Source organism: Chenopodium album, chromosome 8 (assembly GCF_948465745.1).
Source record: "Chenopodium album chromosome 8, dcCheAlbu1.1, whole genome shotgun sequence".
Lineage (NCBI taxonomy): Eukaryota > Viridiplantae > Streptophyta > Magnoliopsida > Caryophyllales > Amaranthaceae > Chenopodium > Chenopodium album.
The window spans coordinates 14,197,902-14,213,302 of NC_137841.1; the positions used below are offsets into that span (position 1 = coordinate 14,197,902).

General features: G+C 34.9%; 1 non-coding gene across 1 annotated transcript; it reads left to right on the forward strand.

Annotated features, from left to right (window-relative positions):
- Window positions 1-8,127: 8,127 nt before the first annotated feature.
- On the forward strand, window positions 8,128-8,230 carry LOC145557148 (small nucleolar RNA R71). The gene has a single exon (XR_014092204.1). It is a non-coding gene; the product is annotated as a small nucleolar RNA R71 (small nucleolar RNA).
- The last annotated feature ends 7,171 nt before the right edge of the window (window positions 8,231-15,401 follow it).

The following is a 15,401-nucleotide window of genomic DNA, read 5'->3' on the forward strand; positions in this document are numbered from 1 at the left end:
TGGAGAAAAAAGGCGAGTTCTCTGTTCGGTTAGCTTATAGGGCAATTTTTGGGGAATGTGAGGATGCGAATGAAGCCTCTGGATCGAGTTCTTCTTCTCTTTGGAACAAGGTGTGGAATGTTAAAACCTTGCTGAAAATTAAAGTTTTTATGTGGAGAGCTTGTAGAGGTGCTTTACCCACGTCACTTGGGTTAAGCAAGCGCATTCCGAGTAGAGACTCTTTGTGCAGTCTGTGTGAGGCGGCAAAAGAGACGGAACTCCATTGTATTAGAGATTGTGTGATTGTTCGGATGATTTGGGATTTTTGTCCTTTGAAGCACGGGGAAGATGGTTTTTTTTCATGCTTTCGTTGATTGGGTACAAGCGTGTTTGGCCCGACTTCAAGGTGAGAATCACGGGCTGTTCTTTACTGTTTGTTGGGTGATATGGACAGCTCGCAACAGGTGGCTCTTTGAAGGAGAGCACTGCAATCCGGCTCAATCAATGGAGTATGCTCAGAAGTTAGTTAAGGAGGTGGAAGGGGAAGAATATGGGAAGCATTCTGCTGGGGTGGCTGATGTCCGTGCTAAGTGGAAGCCTCCAAAGCAGGGGCTGTTTAAGTTGAATATGGATGGGGGTGTTGTGGAAGGACTCGGTGCCTCTGCTGGAGCTGTACTGCGAGACGAGAAGGGGGTGGTGAGGGTAGCTGCTGCGTGGACGGTGGAGGACAGGTGGGAACCTATGGTCGCAGAGGCTAAGGCAGTTCTTTTTGGGTTGCAAATTGCTGTCGAATGTGGGTATACGAGGCTAGAGGTGGAAGGGGATTGTCAGAGTATTATGGCTGCAATTGATTCACAGGAGAAGGGTGGGAGTAGTCTTCACTTGATTTTGGATGATATATATCATGTGTCTAGCTTTCTTGATTTTGTGTCTTGGAATTTTGTTAGGAGGGAATGTAATAAAGTAGCCCATGAGTTAGCTCATTGCTTGCCTTGGGGTACTAATAGGAGAGTATGGTTATCGGATTTTCCGAGTTGTATTATACCTCTTGTACTCAATGATTCCCCGGTAAATGAAAGCTAGGTGCCCTTGAGGCCGTTTTTCAAAAAAAAAAAAAAAAAAAAAAATCAAGTTTCTTCAAGGAATTTTAATTACCCATTAGTTGGGATTAAAGTATGATGTTTTAAATATAATTTCAGCTAATTTTAATTAAACTACGAGGGGTTTTATAATAGTATATATTGCTGAAAATTTGTGTAGAGAGGATTTTAATACTCTTCTATGATTTTAAATTGTAGGAGACTTTGAAGTGAGCGATTTCTATTAGTCGTGGCGATTTTAAGATCGTATACAAGGTACGTTCGCATACTTAGCATAATTATGTTAATGTAGTAGCATGCTAAATGTATTTAATTGATTACAAGTAGTATCATGCTAGATTTGGAATGGAAATTATGATTTGGATGTTATTGGTGATTGATTTATAAAGCATGATTTATTTGTGATGGATTATTGGATGGAAAATAATAGTTTGGAATATTATTTATGAACAACATATTTATTTGTGGCATGTTAGAGAGCATGTTTAATTAAACTAAATGTTTGATTTGGTTTGGAATATTGAAAATGAATTTTATTATAGATCATATAATTTTTATTGATATTGTAAGCAAGAGAAAGGAGCTATATAAGTGTCTATGTACACGATGAATAAATTGTATGTTGGTGCCTTAGTGCACTTAAAGTGTTTTTAACACCGAGGGATAGGATTTGTGGCGCTTTATGCGTTTAAGGTGTCATTGGCACCGAGGTAGAATTAAAAATGGTTCAACATTTAATATTATGTGGTCACTAATTATTCAAGAATTAAATTGTTATATTTGATTGTTTGATTGATTATTGTTGATTGAATGATTATGGTTTGAGAGTCATCACCAAGTTTAATAATTTGTAAATAACATAAAGTGAAAGAGATTACGCACCAAAACTCCTGGAACGTATATACCTTTAGTTTGAACATAGGGGGGAGTTATGGGGTTTTATATTTAACCATAACTTCTACTTGAGTACATGACGCTATACATTTCTTTTATTATTATTATGCGCAGGAATTCCGTCACCTATGAGTGGTTATTGATGCTGGCACGGTTAGCTCCTGTGTCAGTAACCTCAATTTATTTGGGGGAGGTTAGGGGGAAACCCGTTCGATGCGTAGTCAACATTACATAAATTATGTGGTGTATATTGAGAACTTTTGTTGATTGTTGTATGAGGTAAGTTGTGGGTTGATAGGGAATTATATGTTAGTGTTGTGTTAATTACGCTTATGTATTTAGCTTTGCTGATTAAAAGGCTAAAGTTGTATCACCTAATGAAAAGTATTACCTAAATCCTCTAACTAATGTGGATAGAGAAGTAGGGTCGAATCCACAGGGAATCAAGTGTTCTCATTCCTAATTAATTAATATAATAAATTATTAAGTAACCAAATTGTTGTGAAGGATATTAAACTAATAAGAATAAAAGCAGGGAAGAATAAAAGTAGGGAGAACAAAATCAATAAATAAAATCCTAGGGCATATGTTCACCAATAAATAATATTCCGGGATGAAAGACAACAATCAATTATCAATGCAAAAAAATTAACCAGATTATAAAGGGCTTTCGCTACGTATTATAATCACATAATTAATTTACCGATATTACATCGCATCTCTCGAATGTTGGCTTAACCATTTATAAATTAACCTGCCTATTGAAACTAAGCCTAAATATCAATTCTCATATCTCGAATCTCGAATCAATATTGCTTAACTCATACAATTAAACTTGCGAAAATTTAATTGCATAGCATTAAATCAATCAATAGAAAATCAATCAAGCATTGACAATCAATAATAATAAATTATCTTTTCATATTAATCATGGATCCCCATAACCCTAGAATCAAAATACTCGTGCATAATTAAATCTAAACTAATAAAAAAATTAAAGAAAGCATGATAAAGATCAAAGCAATTAAGTAAATCATAATAAAAACAAGAATTAAAGAAAATTACAGAAATAATATTAAACTAATTATGAAAACTATAATAATAAGTAGTTAAAGAAAACAATACGGAATATTAATCAAACTAGTAGAAGTCAACTAATACTACAAAATTGACGAAGAGCGAGTAAAAGCTACGGAGCAATAATCCTAAGTAAATAATTTAATAAAGCTGCCGAAAAGAAACAAAACTAAGTAATGAAAAGCTTTTTTAACCCAGTAATATTCCATCCTTTTATTAGGAATTAAGGATAAAACCCAAAAGCACTAACAGATTGTTTGGATAAAAAAAAGGGAAGGAAAAGAAGGGGAGGGAGGAGAAGAGGAGGGGAAGGAAAAAGGATGAGTTTTCCTTTCAAATCTGTCCATTGTTGGAGTGATCAATTTCCTACAATTTAATTCTTCCACTTCTCTCCCCTTCAATTCCCTCCCTTCCTCATTCGCTATCCAAATGAAAGATACTCCATCTCTCCATTTCTCCTCCCTTTCTTTCCCTCCTATTCCTTCAATCCAAACACACCATAAAAGTCGGAAACCGACATTAGCCTAGTAGTTGAAATAAGGCCCAAGGAAAAGGGCGCGTCCAGCTGCTAATTTATTTATCAAATCGGGCCCTATTGTTTAGAGTAAGCTCGCGGACTTGCTCTTGAGCGCGAACTTGATTGGGCTTCTAAAGCTTGGTCCCAATTTCCTTCCTTTGTTGATTTGTAATGATAACTTGTAAAATCTTGGACCATCTCATATATCGAGCCCTTAATCACCGAACTAAATTTCTTTAACTCGGTCTTGGGCTTTAAATACCCGGCCATAAAATACACTTCAACTCTAATATCTTCGTAGTGGCTCAATATGCTCGGGAATTATTATAATTCTGCAAATTCCTACAAAATAATACTAACTTTACAAAAACACTAGAAAACGTATATTAGTAATAAAAATAGCTCCACAGAGCTCAAATAAGCATAAATATGACCGTGGGACGGGGAATTAAAAATATATAAAATAGACTCATCAAACTCCCCCAAGCCAAACCTTTGCTTGTCCCTAAGAAAAGCAATGAACAAATAAATCAATACTTTACCCCAAAAATATTTTAAATCAATAAATATAATTCAAGGTAAATCTGACAAACATGTATCAAAGTCAACCAATCAAATCCATCCAACTACCAATCTTCCCTAACAATTGTCAAATAGAGCAAACCACAAGAGCATATAGAATTCAAGACTAGTGCTCACACACTCAACTCTCATTTATGTGGCGAGTAAAAGATGTACTCGATCGCTCTCCAACCAACCCCTTTTATGTGAACAATGCCCTCCCAACTCACGCACTCGTGTGTTTAAAAGACATGCACTCAACCTAATAGTCGACTCGAAATATATCAAATCATTCTTTGCATTGATAAACAACTAATTTCATATTCCTAAAACTCTATGCACAAAGGTCGGAAGGTCTTCAAAGCTTGTAATATAAGACTAGGGTAAAGGGTACGAAGTATTTGGGAAAATGTGAGAGTAAAGCCATGCTTAAAAGAGCCAAATTCCTAATAAAACCAAGGCCAAAAATAAATAATGACCAAAAGATCTCCAACACAATTCAACTCTACTCTACAAAAATTCACCAAACAACTAATTATATAAAAAAATTCCCAACACTTACAACTCCACTCATAAAATATGATAATATAGAACTTGAGTGAAATAGCAAACCTTAAACAATTTTTTTTCATCAAATTTGAATTTTTTTTTTATTTGATTTTTTTTTTCTTAAGCAACCTTCAATTAGAACAGTTGAACATTGAAACAATTTTTTTTCTCTTGCTCTTTTTTTTTTTTCTTTTTATCTCACACTGAAATTTTTCAAATTTTGAACAACAAATTCTCATTTTTTTTCCAATCATAACATAAGAACAAATAACTCCTCTTATTCACCCACATTGTGCAAATTATGTGCACACTATAACTCCCTCACCATACTAACTATTAGCTCCCCCAAGTCAAGCTTGGGACTAGTAACCAATGGGGCTCAAATAGGCTTGTAATGTGGCTAAATAAATAATGAAAGGGCATTAGCAACAACATGGGTAGCAAGAATGGAACAAATGTATCTAATATCATCTGAAAGCCACCTAATAGAAAAAACCCCTTCGTCCTCCTCAATGTGCATAATAATGAGTCGTATAAACATTACTTATAGTTAAAAACCAATACTCAACTTCATTGACATACCAGGAACTAACACACATTTCTAACCAAATCAACTAGTCAAGCACTATATTCACAAATAGTTGGACAAGATTGACGCATGTTAAGGTTCCAAGGCAATTAAACATCAAATCTTGATCAACTAATTTACAATATTTATCATCATATACCAAGAATCAAAACAATTTCAAAAAGTTTTCACCAAGGGGCACAGGGAAGCATGATGTATAATTCACTGGAATGTATTTTTGTGTGTGTGTGTGTTTTTTTTTTTTCAATTTTTTTGTATTTTTCATTTTTTGAAGCAATAAAATCTATACTATAAAAACTAAACTAAGAAAGCAAAGAAACTAAACTAAATTCACCAAAGAAAATAAAAAGAAATGGGAAAGAAAGAGTACCTATATATACAAGAAATCCCCCCAAGCTAAATCAAAAAATGTCCTCATCGGCTTAGAGGGAAACAAGTAATCCAAGTGACTACCCCTCATCATCAAACTCGATGCAATGCATCACCTTGGTACAATTTTGGACAAAAAAGAAGCAAAGTGTTAGTAAGAAAAAAGGCAAAAACGAGTCAGGTTTACTATTTTGCTTATAACTTTTTTTTATACAAATGATAATGGAGTGATTCTAATTGCATTAAAAAGTAGACTGTAAGATCTTTCGAATGATAGGTCACACGGAAAATTTCGTTAAGAAACGCAAAAGTTATGACGTTTTGAAGTTGGCCAGTTTTGCTGCCGCAGGCCCAACTCCAAGGTACGGTCAGGTGGTTTTTCACCATTTGATGGACGAAATTTCTTTCTACACTCGATTTTCTTCGTTTTTACCCTTGATTGAGCAAATATCACTCGATCGGGTGGAACTGTCACTACGGGCCCAAACTCTACATCTTGTTTCTCAATCTCCACTTGTTCATCTTCAAACCCGAGCCCTACACAATTTAAAGCTCTTTCTATAGCATCCACTTCATCTTTCCAAGTACTAGTTTTTCCTGCAGAAGATGCAACACAAGATATCGCCTCCAAGGGATCTCTAACGGGAGCTTGGGGCTTATTAGAAAAATTATTTACATCAACCACACCAATACTAAAACACTTTTCCTCTAACATGGGACTTTTAGGGACATTATTTAGATTAAAAGTGATATTATCATCCCCTACACATAATGTAAGATTACCACTTTTACATCTATTATTGCCCCTGCAATATGAAGGAATGGTCTACCCAAAATAATCGGAATTTGCAAATCTTCTTCCATATCAAGAACAACAAAGTTAACAGGTATATAAAATTTACCTACTCTAACGGGAAGATCCTCTAAAACACCTATAGGGTATTTAACAGAACGATCGGCCATTTGCAGAGTAATATTAGTAACTTTTAATTTACCCATATTTAATTTAGAGCTCACAGATAATGGCATAACACTTACACTAGCACCCAAATCACATAAAACTTTTTCAATCATCAGATTACCAATATGACATGGAACAGAAAAACTACCCGGATTTTTAGTTTAGGTGGAGATTTATTCTGTAATATAGCACTACATTCTGCAGTAAAAGAAACCGTCTCTATCTCACTAATAGATCTTTTTCTAGTCAAAATTTCTTTCATAAATTTAAAATATGCAGGAACTTGAGTAATTAAATCTGTGAAAAGGACTGTTACCTGTAAATTCTTCAAACCTCCAGAAACTTACCAAATTGCTTATCCAACTTACTCTTTAAATGTCTATCAGGGAATGGAAGTTTGATAGCAAGACCCTGGACATCTCCACTCTTATCCTGGGGTTTACCCTGCAAAGAATTATCAGAAGAGTTAGTTTTTCCTTGTAGCCCTACAGGTCTAGTAACAACATTGTTTGGTTTAACAGAACCAAGATTAGCCATTTTTGTTGTAACAAGTTCATCATCTTTGGGCATAGAAGGCCCATCATAGTGTGTACCACTCCTCAGGATAATTGCATTTGCGTATTCTGTTGTTTGTACTAGCTGTGATGGTAGGGCTTCCTGCTGGTTAGTTTGCATAGTACAGGAAAGTTGCGCAATCTGAGTATCTATTATTTTATTATGTGCTATTAATGAGTCAATTTGCGCATCTCACTCTGCATCTGCTTCTGCATATTGGCTAACATCGTTTTGATTTCTAATAGGCAAGAATCAAATGGAGGAGCAACAACCTGTTGTGGTCTCTGATGTGGAGGTTGGTAGTACCTCTATTGTGGTTGTTGTACCTGTGGTGGAGGGTTAAGCACATTCGTACTATTGTATGACATATTTTGGTTATTTTTCAACCCTGCATTGTAGGTGTTAGAGTATGGACTAATTTTTTTTATAGGTCTCTGATGTGGAGGTTGGTAGTACCTCTGTTGTGGTTGTTGTACCTGTGGTGGAGGGCTAAGCACATTCGTACTATTGTACGACATATTTTGGTTATTTTTCAACCCTGCATTATAGGTGTTAGAGTATGGACTAATTTGCTTATGGGTTTGAAAAGCATTAATCTTCTCAAGTGAACTCCTATAGTCCTGTGCCCAATGACCTACAAGACCACAATTTTCACAAAATATTGCAGAGTTAGTACCAATAGCAGAAACATTAGCAATGAAAGATGAATTAGAATTATTAATATTGTCTTGTTTCTGGCTAATAGAAGTCAATTGTGTCTGCAAAAAGGATATACAATCGACTTGGTGTTTTCCCTTGTTTGCAAACCCTCTAGGATTCCCATATTGATTATTATGAATAGCCATCTCTTCGACAAAATTGCCCGCTATATTCTCATCTAAATTCATAAATCTTTCGTTAGCTGCAGAGTCCAAAATCATTCTTGAATTATATCCAAGCCCATTGTAGAAAGCTTGGATTATCTGCCACTATGCTAGTTTATGATGGGGACATTCTTTCTACAAATCCTTAAATCTTTCCCAAGTTTCATAAAACTTTCATCGGCTTCTTGGGACAAATTTTGGATTGCACGCCTTACCAAAGCTGTCCTCTCTACAGGGTAATATTTATTATAGAAATTCAAAGCAAGAGTTTCCCAATCAGTAATACCAAGTGCAGTTCTATTCAATTCATTATACCATAATTTATCTTTACCACATAAAGAAAAGGGAAAAAAAATCTCCCTGATTTGGTCCTTCGTGACCCCAGCTTGCCTAATGGTGTTGCAATATTGACAAAATTCTGCAATATGAAGATTTAGGTCTTCACCCTTAGCTATGCTAAATTGCTTCCATTCGATCATAGTAATAAACTGGGGTTTAATCTCAAATTCCACTCCATCAAGATTAGGTGTAGGAGCAAGATGTGGAAAATCCGTCAGGGACGGTTGCGAATAATTGCTAAGCTTGCGAGTGGAGGTGGTGGCGGTGGAGTCATGCCTGATTCAGGTTCCGAAGAAACTTCATAATCGCTAGAATCAGATGGGGGTTCCAAAGGTGTGATACCTTCGAAAGTAGCTCGTATCTGTCTGGAAAGATTCTTCTGTCTATGAAAAGATCGTTCAATTTCAGGATCGAATGGAATGTAACCTGATCTAGAACCCTTGGGCATAAAAACATAACTAAACAAACAAATACGAGAAATTTGTCCCAAAGAACATACGTTATCTGAGAAGGGAGAAAATAATTTAGACTGCAAAAATAATTAGAAATAAAAATAAAATCGTTTCCCCGGCAATGACGCAAAATTTTGACAGGCTAAAGTCTTATCACCTAATGAAAAGTATTACCTAAGTCCTCTAACTATGTGGATAGGGAAGTAGGGTCGAATCCACAGGGAAACAAATATTCTTATTCCTAATTAATTAATATAATCTAAATTATTAAGTAACTAAATTGTTGTGAAGGATATTAAACTGATGAGAGTAAAAGTAGAGAAGAATAAAAGTAGGGAGAAATCAATAAATAAAAGCCTAGGGCATAGGTTCACCAATAAATAATATTCCGGGATGAAAGACAACAATCAATTATCAATGCAAAAAAATTAACCATATTATAAAGGGCTTTCCCTACGTATTATAATCACAGAATTAATCTACCGGTATTACATCGCATCTCTCGAATGTTGACTTAACCATTTATAAATTAACCTGCCTGCTGAAACTGAGCCTAAATATCAATTCTCATCTCTCGAATCTCAAATCAATATTGCTTAACTCATACAATTAAACCTGCGCAAATTTAATTGCACAGTATTAAATCAATACATAGGAAATCAATCAAGCATTGACAATCAATAATAATAAATCATCCCTTCATATTATTCATGAATCCCCACTACCCTAGAATTAAACTACTCGTGCATAATTAAAACTAAACTTATAAAAAAATTAAGGAAAGCATGATAAAGATCAAAGCAATTAAGTAAAGCATAATAAAAATAAGAATTAAAGAAAATTAAAGAAATAATATTAATCTAATTATGAAAACTATAATAATAAGTAGTTAAAGAAAACAATAAGGAATATTAATCAAACTAGTAGAAGTCAACTAATACTACAAAATTGACGAAAAGCGAGTAAAAGCTACGGAGCAATAATCCTAAGTAAATAATCTAATAAAGCTGCCGAAAATAAACAAAACTAAGTAATGAAAAGCTTTTTTAACCCCAGCAATATTCCATCCTTTTATAAGTAATTAAGGATAAAAACCCAAAACCACTAAAAGTCGGAAACCGACATTAGCCTAGTAGCTGAAGTAAGGCCCAAGGAAAAGGGCGCGTCCAGCTGCTAATTTATTTATCTAATGAGGCCCTATTGTTTAGAGTAAGCTCGCAGACTTGCTCTTGAGCGCGAACTTGATTGGGCTTCTAAAGCTTGGTCCCAATTTCCTTCCTTAGTTGATCCGAAATAATAACTTGTAAAATCTTAGATCATCTCATGTATCGAGCCCTTAATCACCAAACTAAATTTCTTTAACTCGGTCTTGGGCTTTAAATACTCGGTCATAAAATACACTTCAACTCTAATATCTTCGTAGTGGCTCAATATGTTCGGGAATTATCATAATTCTGCAAATTCCTACAAATTAATATAAACTCTACAAAACACTAGAAAACGTATATTAGTAATACAAATAGCTCCACAGAGCTCAAATAAGCACAAATATGACCATGGGACGGGTAATTAAATATATATATTAAGTAGACTCATCACTGATTGTGTGTTTTGTGTGTTTGTTGGCCTTGTCTTTATCTTGGTCCTATGATGACCCATTTGTAATGAAGAGTAGTGGAAACAAGTAGAGATAAGCTTTTTAGGTGATTAAGTATATTCATGAATGGGCATGAGTGAAAAGCGAATCATACTAGTTTCTATAAGTATATGATGTGTTTATTGCTTTATTTATTTATGACATTATTATTATTTGTTTTGAGTTCGGTTTGGTTTTAATAAGGGCCTACAATAGTTCCAAGTTGTAGGTTGATTATATTTTACTTCGTTTGACTTTGGTTTGACTTTACTTTCGTTGATTGACTTTTCAAGTTGATTTGTTTTGAATGGTTTTGAAATTAGTCTTTCGCTATGTGTCTCTTATATTTACATTAACAGTTTTCACAGTGGCGGTTATGTCTAAGATATTACTATTTAAAGTTTTAAACAGGGCTATAGACACCCAAAACCAAACCCGATGATGAACAACCTTTCACTGTCATTATTGGTCGGGTTGAGTATTTAATCTTTGGAGTGCTTAAATCCATGTTTCCATTCAATACATTTCATAAACCAATCCATTTCCTAGCTCATTTCCCTAAACCATAACTTGTTTTTCTCTTTTCGTGTCCACATCACAAAACCTAGAGAAACTGATTTTATGGCCTAATAATTTTGACCTAATTATTGTTTTGTTGGATAGGCCTTGAAATAAGCTTTCCAAACATATATCATAAGCCCAATTCCAATTTAAAACGAAAAAGATATGAGCCAAATACTAATTAGTAGAAAAAATGAAAAAGGCACCCCCATATTGCCACCGGTTCAGTCCAAACCGGTGGCAAAAAAGGGTAAAAAAAGCCAAGAGCAAACCGGGGCAGCTAATTGGCACCGGTTCACTTCAAACTGGTGGCAAAAAAATAAAGGCCACCGGTTTGAACCGGTTCCAATGTGAACCGGTGCCATTTTTAAAAAAAAATACCCCGCCTTCTCCTCTCCTTCCTTCCCCCCTCCTTTCTTCCCCCTCCTTTCTTCCTTCTCTTTCCTTTTTCATTTTCGATCAGCTTCACCCACTGTTGCATTCGATACACGACCCAGCAAAAACCCTCACTGCCTTCTCTCCGTTTCCCTCCATCACAGCTGCCACCTTCAACGGCGGAGGTTTAAAAACCCTCACTACCCTTCTCTTTCTCCCCTATCCTTCTCTTTCTCCCCTCAACCCCGTCCACCTCTCTTAGTTTCCCTCTTAATTCGAGGCTCTGTGAAGATGTTGATGCCGCGCCACCGCCCTGAGGTTTACCGCGCCACAACCTTAAGAAACGTCGTGCCACTGCCCTGAGGCTCCTCCACCATCGCGCTGAGCCATTCTGCTTCCCTCCATCTCTCCTTCAATTCAAGGTTTTCCTTATAATTTTTTTTTTGTTTTTTTCACAATTATTTTCCAATTATGTACTTATATTAATTTCTTTTGCATGTTGAACCATTGTTAGCAAATTAAAATTTAGGTTTGAATATAATTTTACTCCAATTTTTCTCAATTTTAGGTTGTTTTATTGGGAAATTGTTAAAATATTAGAGATTAGTAACCTTGATACTCAATTAGTTGGATTTTATTATGTTTTAATGGTTAATTTAATTTGTTTTGGTGGATAATTTTGAAAAAATTAGAGAATATATATTAACCTTGGTACTTAATTAGTTGAAATTTGGTATGTTTTAATGGTTAATTTTAAGTTGTTTTGATGGGTTATTTTGAATAAATTAGAGATTAGAAACCTTGTTATTAAATTAGTTGAATTTTGGAATGTTTAAATGGTTAAATTTAAGTTGTTTTGATGGGTATTTTTGAATAAATTAGAGATTAGTAACCTTATTACTAAATTAGTTGAATTTTGGAATGTTTTAATGGTTAATTTTATGTTGTTTTGATGGGTAATTTTGAATAAATTAGAGATTAATAACCTTATTAGTTTAGTAACTTTGAATAAATTAGATGAATTTTGAACAAATTAGTGAATACATAGTTTAGCAATTGTTAGTTTGATGAATGATGTGTTTTAGCTTAGAAATAAATTAGTGAATTGACGTGTTATGAGAAAGAAATAGTACATACATAATATTTAACCTAATTTTTTTTAATAGATTCATATGTGAAGCACGAGTTTAGCTTGAGGACTACATATTGAGCTCAAATGGATAGTTCTCAAGTGTACATCCATTGTACTTGCTATATTGGTATGAATTATAAACTTTACTAAGTTATATTTCTTTCTATTTATCCATTTAATAAAAGTTTATTCATGATATTGCAACTTGTGTATTGTTTAATTGCAAATAAATACAACAATATATAGAATTCTTGCATCATCATATGCCTAGATACCCATTCAAGGCTTTCTCATTAGGAGAAAGTCTTGAATAGTTCCCGGTTGGGACTGTTCTTGAATGTGTACTCTCACTTAGGTGGTGAATGTATGTCTTCTTTTCGATTTTAAGGAACATCTTGGCTTACCATTTCCTCACTATGTTCTCAGGGTACATATGTGGGTAATTAATTATCTACATCGTGTACTTGAATAACTAGGGAGAAATGCTGCCGGATTTTCCTTAAAATTGGAAAGTTGACACACATTCACTAGTGAGAGTAGACATTCAAGGATGGGTTAGGTTGGAGTGATAAGGACCCTTTGGAAACATGCATTTTTTCACTATATGAATGGTATATTCACGATGTGTATTTGAATTTGATTTACATAAAATATGTAGCAATTACACATTATTCATTATATGTTGCTATATATGTTAAGAGACAATTTACTAAATGGAGAAGGATCGTGGTTGGATATATGGTAGACACGATACATTGGAATTTTGGCATGGGGTTCAAGAGTTTTGTGAGAGGGATTTATCTAATCAACGCAAACAGGGTGACAAAGGCCTTTATTGTCCTTGTGTTGATTGTAATAATGTGAATGTGGTCGATAGTGTTGAAATCATTAGAGATCATGTATTATGTCGTGGGTTAGGCATAAATACCATGTGTGGATTTGACACGCTGAAGGTGGAGAGTACAGTGGGGATCTTGATCGGAATGATGTGCATGTTAGAAGCAATGAGATTCATGTGGACGAGGAGTACAAAAATGATGACTATATTGTTAATAATGGTGAGGATGGAGCCGATGATGATCAGGCGGATGAGGTCGAGAATGAAAACGTGGATGAGATGTTGCATGGTGTTGAAGGTGGCGTGTTTGAGTTATTATCGGAGGCTTCCAAAAAGCCTTTGTATCCTGGGTGCAAAAAATACTCCAAATTATCGGTCGTGCTAACACTTTTCAACATTAAGTCGAAGCATGGGTGGACGGACATTAGTTTTACTTCTCTGTTGACCGCATTAAGTGATATGGTGCCTGATGGGAATGAAATTCCTAAGTCTTATTATTATGCAAAGAAGCTTTGTGTCCCTTTGGTTTGGAGTATAAGAAGATACATGCATGTCCTAATGATTGTATTCTTTATCGAAATGAGTATGAACAATTGAAGGAGTGTTGATGAGTGTCATTTATGCCACTCTTCTATCCTTTTTCGCTAAGGATTCTCCCCTAATTTGCACTTGTTTGGCCCTTTTTCCTAAGCATTTTACTTAGTTTTGCTTCCTCTTTTCTTTTCTCCTTTATCTTCCCTTTTCTTAGTCTTCTCGCTTTGTTTTTATTGTGATTTCCATGCTTATGCTTTTTAGGAACCATAGGGATTTTCAAGAGGAGGAAACTAAGCTCAAGGGAAGCTGAAGGAAGCATGATTCAGAAGAGGTTCGGCCGAACCTCCTGAAGGTGTGGCCGAACCAAGGTGTGGCCGAACCTGCTCAGTGGTTCGGCTGAACGTCGAGGCAGGGACAAGATGCAATTTGGCAATTTTGCAGGAGTGGTCGAACCAGACCAAGATCAGGGAGGTTCGACCGAACCTACCCATGGTTCGGCTGAACCTACCCTGTAGTCTGGCCGAACCTTCCCATTGTTCGGTCGGACCTCTCCTTTTTTCAGCTGGCTCTGTACGAACTATATAAGTCCCATCTTAGAACGTTTTGATGTAATTTTTGGATAACTTAGCACGAATTTCAAAGAACATTAGCCTAATCTAGAGAGAGAAAAATAGATTGTTATTCAAGCTTCCTTTATTGTATTCAACTTTGCTCAAGTTTTAATCTTCCTTCAATCAAGCAAGGATCCAAGTTTTAATCTTTCATTAATCCCTTCTTTAGTAATCTCTTCTCCTTCCCTTTAATATTATTTATTTGTTTTATTGTTACTTATTTTTGTCAATCTTATTAGTTTATGTAGTTATTATTGATTTCATTGATTTCAATCTTGAGTTTATTGCTAGTTTTGATATTATGTTTAATCTCCCTTCTCTAGGCTAAACTTTTAGCTAGGGGAAGGGGGTGGAAGATATGATTTGATATTGGATGAATGATGATGGTTGGATTGAACTTATGCCATATATTGATAAAAGACATGATTTTTATTAGCTTGGGATTATTGTTGCACTCTATTTGATGTTTTCTAGTTTAAATGCATGGAAGTGATTTGAACTAGATTAGGATCACCTCTATTTTAATGATTGCATGAGAATGAGTTATTAAAGTGGAGTTTTTATGGATTGTGCTTCTTTATTCTCTTGATTTGATTGTAACTAATAGGATGCATGAGAATGATCCTTATTAATGTAGACCTCTTTCATTGATTTGCCTAGACTATTGCATGAGAATGAATAGTTTAGGTAGAACCTTGTGTTCTTGGGCATATGTTTCATGATAATCACCATTATTATCCTCTTTCTAATCATATTGGACACCCCCGTATCCCTAGCGTCATTTTCTATCGATTTAATTCATCATTTTCTTGCTTACTTGTAGTTTTAGTGTTCTACTCAACAAAACCAACAAAAACAATCCCTTTTTCACTCTTGCATTAGTGATATTTGATGTTGAATTAGCGTGCT